Source organism: Stegodyphus dumicola, chromosome 4 (assembly GCF_044657685.1).
Source record: "Stegodyphus dumicola isolate Sdum_Otavi_A_Nest chromosome 4, ASM4465768v1".
NCBI classification, from domain to species: Eukaryota; Metazoa; Arthropoda; class Arachnida; order Araneae; family Eresidae; genus Stegodyphus; species Stegodyphus dumicola.
In genome coordinates this window covers 142,102,134-142,114,593 of record NC_140771.1, presented here as the reverse complement: position 1 = coordinate 142,114,593, position 12,460 = coordinate 142,102,134, and the positions used below count along the sequence as shown (strand labels likewise).

The 12,460-nt window shown below is 34.2% G+C and overlaps 1 protein-coding gene across 1 annotated transcript in view; it reads left to right on the top strand.

Annotated features, from left to right (window-relative positions):
* Rpn2 (Regulatory particle non-ATPase 2) overlaps positions 1 to 12,460 on the top strand; it is a 137,046-nt gene that overhangs the window by 23,362 nt on the left and 101,224 nt on the right. The window lies entirely within an intron of this gene.

The window sequence follows — 12,460 nt, the reverse complement described above, 5'->3', positions numbered from 1 at the left end:
TGGCATTTAAATATAAAGCTTATAAACCCATGTGTATGGTACATGCTTCTATGGGTTGGCTTTTATAAAATGTATACTAAAACATATGCCAAAAACACTGGAATTCTGGTAGAAGTTGAAACCAGTGGTGTGAATTTTCAGAAAGTACCAAAAAGGTTAAGAGGAACATTTTTATTTTTCAGCTGTCATGTTTAGGAATGTCTTGTCTTTCACTTTGGTGATCTTAAAATTTAAATAAGATAATAAATATAATACAACAAAATTTCCAAATTACTTTTTAGCTAAAGCTGCTGTAAATAGCTCAAAATTAACTTCATTTCTGTACACGAAGAGAACTGTTGTTCTCCCTATGTACACAGTGATTTATTCTCTCTTAAAAAAAAAAATCTGATGTGTGCATCACAGGACTTCCTTGTACGGAATATTAAATTATACCCATTTTTTTCTCGCATTTAATTTAAACTTATTGGATTGAAATAAATATACTTCGTCGATAGCGCATAAACCACAATAGAATAAATGCACTTTTAAAATTCACTATATTTGTTTACCATAGCGACACTCTGGCCCTAGGTTCACTTAACTGCGTTACATTTCGTTCATTTTTTAACTCAGAATGCACAAAATTTATATCATTTTTAAGAATTATATAATCATTGCCACATGTTCTATTCAAATACTATAATAAATCTAAAACAATGTAGAAAAGAAATTAAGCAAAGAACAACAGCAAAAAAAGAAACAGTTTTTCGCAGACGATTCAGTATTTCTCATTCAATTAATTCAGTTCTCACTTTGCGACAAGGCAAAAATACATTAAAACTCAAGATGTCGGCATTGAAAATTATGAAGTAAATCTAACACTTATTTCCTCGAATAAATTCCAGAATGGATTAACCATGATTTAATTCGCAATAATAAAAGAAGGCATTATCTTTGTTATTGCTTACTTTCTCTAATTCAGAAGTCAAACAACAAAAATCAGCGTTATATTTACCAAATTTTCACAGGACTAGTTTCGATGGTTTTACCGAACCACCATCTTCAGCTGCAAAACCGCAAATGAACCAGATAGGAAATAATGATTAGATAAGATAAGAAAGCCTGGACAAGAATAAGCAAGTGGCGCCATCTGTTGGTAAAACCAGAACTAAAACATAATTTCTTTAAAGGCCGAAGGCAAATTTGGATTGGAATTAGGATCGTTAACTAGAACAGAAAGATTTTTATGAATGTGAAATGCCTCTAGAAAATCCAGTTCTCCAATGGAAGATGTTTTTTGAATAATTTTGGCAGCAGAAAAACTGAAAGTGTGGTTTTCGGACCAACAATGTTGAGCAACAGAAGACTTCTGTGTTTCCTTTTTTCTAACATATGCCTCATGTTCCTTGACGTGAAATTTTAAGGCTCTCTTAGTTTGGCCAATGTAAGTTAAACCACACTGGCAAGGAATCCCATAAATAGCCCAGGAATTCATAACCGGAATGGGGTCCTTGAGTATGGAAGTCTTCTGTTGCTCAACATTGTTGGTCCGAAAACCACACTTTCAGTTTTTCTGCTGCCAAAATTATTCAAAAAACATCTTCCATTGGAGAACTGGATTTTCTAGAGGCATTTCACATTCATAAAAATCTTTCTGTTCTAGTTAACGATCCTAATTCCAATCCAAATTTGCCTTCGGCCTTGAAAGAAATTATGTTTTAGTTCTGGTTTTACCAACAGATGGCGCCACTTGCTTATTCTTGTTCAGGCTTTCTTATCTTATCTAATCATTATTTCCTATCTGGTTCATTTGCGGTTTTGCAGCTGAAGATGGTGGTTCGGTAAAACCATTGAAACTAGTCCTGTGAAAATTTGGTAAATATAACGCTGATTTTTGTTGTTTGACTTCTGAATTAGTATTTATTCGGCGTGTTATTGTGTCTTAATTACTTTCTCTAGTTTGGCAAATCTACTATTCTGCTGTTTCAAATGTATTTGAAAGAAAGTTATTTGAAGGCAATGGCCGCCAGGGAAAAAATTATTAGGCTTGGTGGCACTTAAACAACTTTTAAATTGTTGATAATTCTAAAAATATTGCATGCAGGTTTACTAAAGGCATAAAAACCTGAACTGGAAGATAAGAACAACATAATTCAATTATTTTTTAAAGCAAAAAATGCACAATTTAAAAACATAAGAATAAAACTGAGATCACTGAGCTGAGTAACAGAGTGGATATATGTATACATATATTTATATACTTTTGGTGCAGCCGATTGCAACCAAAATACAAGGTGCACATCTACATGTTATATCTGTACTGTATACAAAATTTCATTGTTCTGAGGGAACTCGTTTTTAAGTTATGGAAGATACGTACGTACGCACAGAGGCCACGAAAAATTCTCTTCAGATTTCATTTTAAATTAGTTTTAAAATTTTTTTGGGGGTAAAGAGTCCTTTATCCTGTCCTTGCATACAGATGTCACTTGAAAACATCGTTAAATTGCATTCGATAGCGGTGAAAATGGATATTTGTGTTGAAATATGATGCCTGAAACTTTTCGCGATTACAATACTCCCTTTATATTTTGTACAAGGAAGTAAAAAAGAGTCTGAGAATTGCATAAATTGGGGGTTAGACATAGTCATGATGAAGTATAAACAGGGTACCACGTATGGCGATTGGCACCCTGTTAAAAGAAAAGTACCTATATTTCCATGCTGAGTGTTCTGTTGATGCAATTTCAGATTTGAAGGAATGGCAGTAGACATCAAAAGAACAATAATTGCCATGAAATATGCTGTTGCAAACCATGTTCAATAGGTAAAAATCAGAAAAGTACTTATAGAAGTCTGCCATCGAGTTGGGACCAAAAAGAAGTGTATTAAGTACAAAAATATTTCATTTCACAACATTGCAGCATTGCCTGTGGTGCAAAGTATAGTAGGAATAAACTGTTATTTGAAGTGGTGGCTGCAAATATTGCACAGTTCATAGTGATGCAGAAATGAATGATTGACATGTTTTAAGATATTAAATGCAATATTGATATCTGTTGCAGTAGCTAAGATCCATGCTGAGAAATTCTACAGTGTCTTTGCAGGCATCTTATAAACAGATGATTAGTATGTCTCCAAGAGAGTAGGATCTGGCCAGCATAAGGGCCAAGCAACAGCTCCTATGCTTGCTGGGAATTTACATCCAGTCTGTTTCAAGAAATGTATTTCATGGAGGTGGTTATATGCTGAAAAAATTGTGCTTAAGTACCATCATACATGGACCATGTATCTCTCCTCTCTATTGATAGTGCAATTTGCAGCAAGTCTAGAAGAATATATTTCAGGAAATCCGGGTATCTTATGCGATTGAAGCATTCAGGCAGAATGTAGGGGCCAACAAATAATTGCTAAGAATTTCTGCCCAGGTATTCATAATAAACCTATCCTGAGAGTGTGTGGATTTTCCATTCACAATATGTTATCTCCTGTAGTTGCCAATGGATTTTGTTCAAGTTGTTGTGTTGCAGATAGCACTTCCTTGGTAATTGGTCTTGGTATGTTCTGTTCAGGGCGCACCAGCGGCAGAGCGGTAACGTTACTGAAAACTGGTAGTTCGGTTCGAGGTTCGAATCCCGCGAACAGGCTGGCTGCATGGGTGTTTTCCCCATGTGTAACGTGTATACGAGCCAGTTTCCCTTAAAAAGTCCTCCACGAAGGCATCCCTACCTTAAGGCAGATAGTCCTCGAGTGCTTTGCCGTAATCTAATAAACCAAACCAAACTTGGTATGTTCATTGTGCTAAGTGTCTGTTGCCATGTGCTGAGTCATAAATCAAAGGCATTAAGGTATATTTTTTCTCAAGTAGTCAGCCATGTTGTTTACGAATAAAACAGAATGTAAATTGTGCTATGAGACTACTATTGCAATGAGATGGCATAGAATTTGGTGAATAACCTACAAGCAAAATCAGTATGCTACCTTCCTGTTGACATGAAATCAGATCATACCTATTTTTGTGATTTTCATTGTCTAAACAGGGTTTATAAAAGCATGTTTTATGGCAATTGGTGTTTATCTTGATGCCTACTGTCACACCTTTGGTATTGCTGCACTAAAGTCCCAATCACATTATGTTTCGGCTATGCGGGACTTGACGTTGAAAGGGACAATTCTCAGAACCCGCACAATTCTGGGAAACACACGTAGCTAGGTTACCGTTCTCACTTACTACAAAGATTTGAACAGCAAACAATAATTGATTATCGCTCAAATTGGGATCACGTGATCCTTTAGAAGTAGAACTTTCATCTGATTGGTTGTCTCTACCCGGGACCAGAGACATTTTCGGTGAAGTTTGAAAAAATCCCGCATAGTCATAACATTATTTCCGTAGCTAGGCGGGACTTCGCTTACAGTGGGGCTCTTTTTTTCTGGGAATCCTCCCGTTTAAACTAGTGCTACCAGAATCTCGTTTCTCAGAAAAGTCCCGTCTAGCAGGGACTGTAGCCATGTGTAATAACCTCTTAACAGAGAGCCCTGTTTATCACTGCGGAGACTATACTGTGTGTCGTTGTGATTTATATATCATTCATTATTAATCAGACTAGTATGATAATTAATTATTAATCAGGTATTAATCCCATATTTACTGTCTAATCTTTAATTCAACTAAGTAAGATGCTTTATTATAATCTGCAGTGTGAAGCCGCTTGTAATTATTATTTTTTGGCTTAAATCAATATTTAAACCAGACTTGTATAATTAAGACACAATAACACGCCAAACAAATACTAATTCAGAAGTCAAACAACAGGGTTCGTAGTGGTCCTTACAAGTGCTTATAAGTCCTTATATTTGAAAATAAAATATAAAGGCCCTTATAGGTGCTCACTTTTTCTTTAAAGCCCTTATTTTTTCATTTTTAGTGCTTATATTTTTCTTTTAGTGCTTTTTTTTATCCTTTTTTTTTAATGAACGCGAATTTTATCCCCATTCCAAAGCTGAAACTAAATAAACAACTTTTCTTCCTTATATGCAACGTTAAATGGTGAATCATACTCCCGGAAATTGCTTTTCCCCCCTTTCTGTGCATTAACATAACCTATGGTGCGCGCGAGAGTACAGACAGGTGCACGTCGTTCTATTGGTCAAAGAATTGCGAAAACGGTAGAAAATTCCGGTATATTCGGTATTCTTTTCCTCCCACCCAAATACTACGCACGTTTGAATTTCTATCAAGATTTTAATAATTTGCTTTCTCATACCACGTGGTCAGTTCATATTCGTGTTTATTATGATCATTATGCTTATGTTATGAGCATATGCATGAATATTTATAATAATATAGTTGCAGTAACTGCTGAAGTATAGATAAACTTCCAAAAATGGGTGTGTTTTTACACAAATTAGCTTTCTATGGAATAATATTTGGAATGTCTTAAATAAAAGAAAAGTAATCGAATAGTCAAAATAATTTTTTTTTTTTTTTTTTTTTTTTTTTTTTTTTGCCAATACATTATACGGTACGGAGGTTGGGAGGTTCTCCTCTTTCTTCGCAAAATCTCTAATATTGAAGCAGCGGACTTTTTTTTTTTTTGGTCACTGTCCAATCTGAATTGAATAGGATTAAAAGTTTTTGCGGTCTACTCAACCCAAGCGAAGATTGATTCTATTCCGGAAATTTAACACAGTCTGTTGAAAATTAGAGTCAGAAACATCGCAGATTAGTAAGTCTCTTTCTTTTGCTTTATTTAGTTCTTTACTCTCCGAGTACCAGCAGCTGTTGATTCCGATTGTGTAATATCACATGTGGAAGAATTATGCCGCACGTATTGCACAATAACGTTTGCTGCCGTATTTTGCAGAGATAATTAATTTTGATGTTCAGTCTGAGATTTGTTTATGAACACTTAAAAGAGTTTTATTGTGCTTTCTAAGCAGAATATTTCTCAGTTCCGTTGGTCTATTTTTATATGATGTACATATCGAAATGTCAAAATCATTTATTTAGCCGAGAAATCTAAAGAACGGCTACAATCTCCCCCACTCCTCTTTTCCAAGTTACTATCCTGAATATTAGGCAATTTCCGAGTATGCGGGTTAGTTAAGCTTTTACTGTTAAAGGATGACTGCATGAAACAATTTTCCGTCTTCTGATTTCTGAAATGTGCCTCTTTTTTACTTAAATTACTTTGCTTGGAATATATGTTAACCTTTTCACGACGGCGCACCTTTGTTTAAGACGCTCGTGCGGGACAGAAGGGAATCGAAGGCAGTCACCGTACAGGACGGAGGTTTTGCATCACTAAGCCTAATTTTATTTAAAAAAACCAGAAAAAAAAAAAGTTTCTCTTCTAGCATCGCAATTTTTGGTATCGTTTTAGATTATTACTTGAGCTCTTATATATATTAAAATTAGCACTAAATAACATTTTTTTTCCTTTATTTTACATGAAAATATACTAAAAAATTTTTTATCTTGTAAAATAATTTTCGGAAGCGCTATTCAAATTATTCCAAAGTTTTAATTGATAAAATCCATCAATAAAGTTTAAAATTAATAAAACAACACAATAAAGACTAACAGTAAGAAGTAACAAAATTTAAAATGAAGACTGAGTGCGATAAATTTCGAAGCACGGAGAAGTATCACTTTCTAACTCTCAGAAAAAGTATCACTTTATAACTCTTTAGAAAATGAATCATAACTCACATCTGCGATAATAAATGGTTCATTGACCATACGAGGGTATTCTTCCTCTGATAAATAGCACCTTCCCGCCGTAATAGACTGGAGGTGAGGCTTCCCAAAATAAAAAGAGAAGAAACGAAAATATATCTGAAGGCAATGCAAAACGTAACAGTACTCTACTTACTAATCCTAAAAGACCGTACATAGTAAAGGAAAAATTAGAATAAAAAAAAGGAATTGGATATAAATCAGACACGCGAATGTTTTCATTAGCACGCAGCAATTTAAAGAGCTCACCTCTGTTTATGCTTTCCCCTCCCCCCACCCTCGCAACAGCTGATGAGTAAAATACCAAAGTCAAGCAGAATATATCAAACTCAAGGTCAGGAACCTAAAACTGTGTTCATTTCAAAAGTAATGGACATAAAATGCCATCTAGTGGCCTTCAGAAAAACGTTCCAGCTTAAAATGCATATACGCATCACCCGTTCTCTGAATGCAATCTTTAGTGATGCGTGGATGGGACGCCTGGCTTAAGAGACGCTCTTAAGGAATGTGTATATGGGACGTCCGTCCTGAAAGGGTTAAGGGAAAACTGATATGCAATGAAAATTTAGAAAATGTTCAGAATTTTGATTTAAATTATTTTAATATTAATATGAGTGGAAAAATAAATTGTATTTATTATTAGGTGCCAAACAAATACAATTACTATGGCTTATTATTATTTATTTTTTATATTTTGAACTGAAATTTCATCATTAAATCTTGTAATATAGTTTAGTTCTGCAAGTTTTTTTTTCTCTCATTGTAAACTAATTCTGTAAATTGAACTGTCATTTAAAATTAAAAAAAAAAAAAAGTTAATTGTTTTCCATGGTTGAGGTAATGCTTAATAAATATTGCATTGCTCATATTTTAAATTACAAGTCTAATTTTTCTTTTAAGGTTATGCAGTTGTGTATAAGGTAATTAGACAGGTGCTTATTTTTTCCTTAAAATGCTTATAGGTGCTTATTTTTTTAACTAAAATGTGGCTACGAACCCTGAACAAAAATCAGCGTTATATTTTCAGATTTTCACAGGACTAGTCCTTTAAAAATTTGAAAGTTTAGTCCGGTAAAATTTTAAAATATAATGCTGATTTTTTGTTGTTTTACTTCTGAATCAGACTTGTGTAATTAGCAAAAATAATGGTAAATGAAGAAATAAATGAGCCTAAATAGATTGTAATATCAATGAACATTTTTAATGACAGAGATTAACTTAAACATAGTTGCATACAGCAGAGAAAAAGGGGGAAGAAGTAAGAATGGTATACATATACATACATACGTAATAAACAGTTACGTCATCATTCATCACCGCGCGGATAAACGCGAACGGCGCATGTGTCGGGAGAAGCTCTCTTAAGCTAAACGTCGTATTATAATTTATGATACAACAATCCCCCTTTCGACGTTTGGCGTCTAAAAAAAAAATAAACATTAATCATTTATAGTTATTCCAATTAATTTACAGCACTTAGAATGTTTCGAAGCAGTCAATGTTTTTGTCAGTACATCAGCAGGCATTTTCTCTGTTGGCACATATTTAACGTCTATTTCATTTCTTTCATAAATTTCACGAATGAAATGATGTCTAATATCTATGTGTTTAGTGCGTGAGTGATAAACAGCATTTTTCATAAGCTTCTGTGCACCTTGATTATCACAATATATAATGGTTGGATAATCAGCAGTAAAATTTAATTCTTTAAGAAAACGACGTAAATAAACTGCTTCTTTGGCACTTTCTGAAAGACTGATGTACTCTGCTTCAGTACTTGATAATGCAACAGTTTGTTGCTTTCGTGATTCCCATGTTATCGGATTTCCAGCTAGCTTGAATAGGTAACCTGTATACGATTTTCTAGTATTAACATCAGACTCCCAGTCGGCATCGGTATATCCAATAAGTGCTTTTTCAGTCTTTCGAAATTTTAAACAATAATTTTTAGTTCCTTTTAAGTATCGAAGAACGCGCTTTGCAGCCAACCAGTGTAATTTTCCAGGATTGTTATTAAATTGGCTCAGGTGACTGACGGCATATGCAATATCCGGCCTAGTAAACACAGAAAGATACATAAGCGAACCAATTAGACGGCGATAAGGTGCGTTGTTCATTTCTTCCTTTTCAGTTTCAGAAGGACACATTTCTTTACTTAATTTTACACTAGGATCTAAAGGAGTTGCTACTGGTTTTGCATCTTGCATATTAAACCTTCGTAGAATATTATCAACATATTTCTGCTGAGATAAACTAATAGAATTATTATTTACATCTTGATTAAATTCTATTCCAAGACAATAATGAAGTTTGCCTAAATCTTTGACATGAAATTCTTTAGAAAGTTAATCTTTAAGTTCAGCATATAAATCACAGCTATTTGTTGCTATTATTAAGTCATCAACATATAAAATTAGAATTAACTCACCTTGAGATGTTTTCATCCTGTATACACACTTATCTGATTGTAATGGTTGTAATCCAAAGTTTTTGAGTTTTTTGTCTAATTTTTCATACCACTGTCTTCCACTTTGTTTCAAACCATAAAGAGACTTTTGCAAAGCATAAACATAATCAGGATTATTTTGGTCTTCAAAACCTTTAGCTTGTTCCATGAAAATTTCTTCTTTTAAATCTCCGTTAACATAAGCCATAACAAAATCTAGTTGATATAACATAAGGTCTTGTTCAGCACTGTATGCAATCACAGTTCTTATAGAACTTGCTCTGGCTACTGGAGCAAAGGTTTCATTAAAATCAATTCCAGGTTCCTGTGCAAATCCTCTAGCAACCAATCGAGCTTTTCTCTTTTGAACTGTTCCATCTGCATTATATTTCGTTCTAAGAACCCAGCGACATCCTATTACCTTTTTGTTGTGTGGTCGCTTTACTAATTTCCATGCACCATTTTTAACAAGTGCTTCATACTCACTTTGCATAGCCTTATGCCATTCTTCAGCATAACTTCCATTTAATGCTTCTTCTAATGTCGGATTTGTATCTTCTTCAGCAATTTGTGCTTCTTCCTTTTCTATGTTTATATTGTGGTACTCCTTTTTTTGGTCTTCCTGGCTTCCCAGTCTTGACTGTCTTTGGACGACCTGGCCCCCTTTTAATCTGCATTTCAGGTATTGCTTCGGAATCAGAATCTTCATTATCAGATGATTCAGCAGATGCTTCTGCCATATTTGAGGGGTCTTCAGTTATTTCATCAGCCGATATTTGCTTTACATTCAGAGGTTCTTCCTTCTTTTTATCAGGAATATTTTCGAGAAATAAAACTTCTAAATCTTTATCATAATTAGTAGAGTTTTCAAATTCATCAATGAATCTAACATCTCGGCTTATAATGATTTTTCTGGAATTTTTATTCCACAGCCTGTATGCTTTCGATTCATTTGAGTATCCTACAAATATATGTTCTTCTGAACGAGGATCGAATTTCCCTTTAGACCTTTTATTAAGTACAAACATTTCTGTCCGAATACTTTGAAGTGAGATACAGTTGGCTTGATGCCAAAAAATAACTCATAAGGTGTTTTGTTTACTCCCAGGCTTCGATTTGGGCAACGATTACGAATATAAACAGCACAGTTCAAGGCTTCAGCCCAAAAGGATTGGGGAAGATTACTTTGTAGTAACAAACATCTGGCCATTTCAGTTAAAGTGCGGTTCATGCGTTCAGCTCTCGAATTCTGTTGAGGAGTCATTGGTGCAGAGAATTCTCGTTTAATCCCGCATTCTTGAATATATTTATTAAATTCTTCTCCGCGATATTCGAGACCGTTATCAGTCCGAAGGATTTTTATTTTCTTTCCTAGACGATTTTCGACCGCAGCTTTGTATTTAATGAATGCATTTTTCACTTCATCTTTAGTTTTAAGAAAACTGACTTCGACATAACGCGATTTGTCATCTATGAAAGTAACAAAATAACGCGAACCAGCATGGGATGGGACTCTCATAGGTTCACACAAATCTGAGTGAATCAAGTTCAGTAATTCATCACTTTGAAATTTTGATTCTTTTTGAAAAGGTTGCACAGTTTGTTTACCTCGGATACAGACTTTGCAGTCTTTTAGAGATTCAGTGTTATTAAAATTTAAATTTCTAACCATGTTATCAGACTTAGTCTTTTCAAATCAGACTCATTTAAATGACCTAATTTAAGATGCCCACTTTACAAAATCACTTACCTGTGCTATTGCAGCTGTTTCAGTGCTTGGATGTATATAATAAAGATCACCATGACGAATAGCCTGCACTAGTATAGATCCATTTGGTTCTATTATTCTAGCATGTCGTTCTGTAAAAATCACTGAACGATTATTTGCAGTAGCTTTAGATGTTGACAGCAAATTACATTTTAATCCGGAACACATAACACATTTTTGAGCGTAAGTTTAATTGTCTTATTTTCGTTAGGTACTGTGATAAGGGACAGTTCCAATTCCTGTAATTTTTTATGTTTTGTCAACTGCTAACTTTATGGTTGAATTCGTTCGAGGGTGAAATTCTGAAAATAACCTTCTGTCATTGCACATGTGAGATGTACAGCCACTATCTAAGCACCATGAGGAGGTCTTCTGATAAGCATTGTTTACTGCTAAACTAATCTGCTCTTCATAATTAGAAGCCATCATAGAACCTTGATTTCCCCTTATTTGATTGCGCATATTTTCTATCAGCTATTTTCTTTCTGCATTCAGATGCCTTGTGCCCAATTTTCGAGCAGTAATTACACTTCAAGTTTCGAAAATTTCTTTCAGCTGGAAAATTTTTGTTTGAATTTACCTTCCATTTTTCATTTTTCTTCTGTTCTTGATTTCTTCTTTTATAATCAGTATAGTATGCATTCTGTGAATCTTGAGACGTTTTCCCTTTTCTTGCTTCCCATTCTTCTAACATTTTGATTTTCAAAGATTCGGGACTAGGTAACTGATCTCTTGATTCAATGGCGCATCTAAAATTTTCAAAATTTTCTGGAATACTATAGAGCAGAAGAATCGATAATAAATCATCAGCTATGTCAATTTCCATTTGTTTAAGCTTATCAACTATTTCGAAGAAATTATTCAAATGTTCAGACATCGTTTCGCTTTCCGCCATTTTTCTAAATAAAAGCTGTTTTAATAATGTAGCCTTCTTCGCAGGTCCTTTCGATTCATATACGGCTTTGAGTTTATTCCACACAGCATTTGATGTCACACAATGCTTTATATGACACAGTTCACTAGGATTAATAGCAAGAATTATATCTGCGCGAGCTTTTTGATCAGCTTGGAGCCATTTCTTTTCGTCCTCGGTTCCTTCAGCAGGTTTTAGCGCTTTACTGGTCACATAATCCCAATGGTCGTTTTTAATCAATACTGCTTCTATTTGTAATTTCCAACTGTCAAAATTATCTTTTCCGAGCTTTTCTATAGTAGTCAAATGCGACATAATGTAATACAGTCTCTCACAGCCAAAAATAAACAAGATTGAGCGCTATAAAAATAGGCTTAACTGAACGCTGATCAGTTCTTACCGTTGATTAGACGTAACAGTTCTTGCACTGAATTAGGCTTAAGAGTTCAATGCTCGAAAACTTCAAAATGTTCATTTTAAAATAAGTATTTTTCTAATTAGGCACAGTTGAAACGTTCCTGGGCCCATAACCATTGAAGAAATAAATGAGCCTAAATAGATTGTAATATCAATGAACATTTTTAATGACAGAGATTAACTTAAACATAG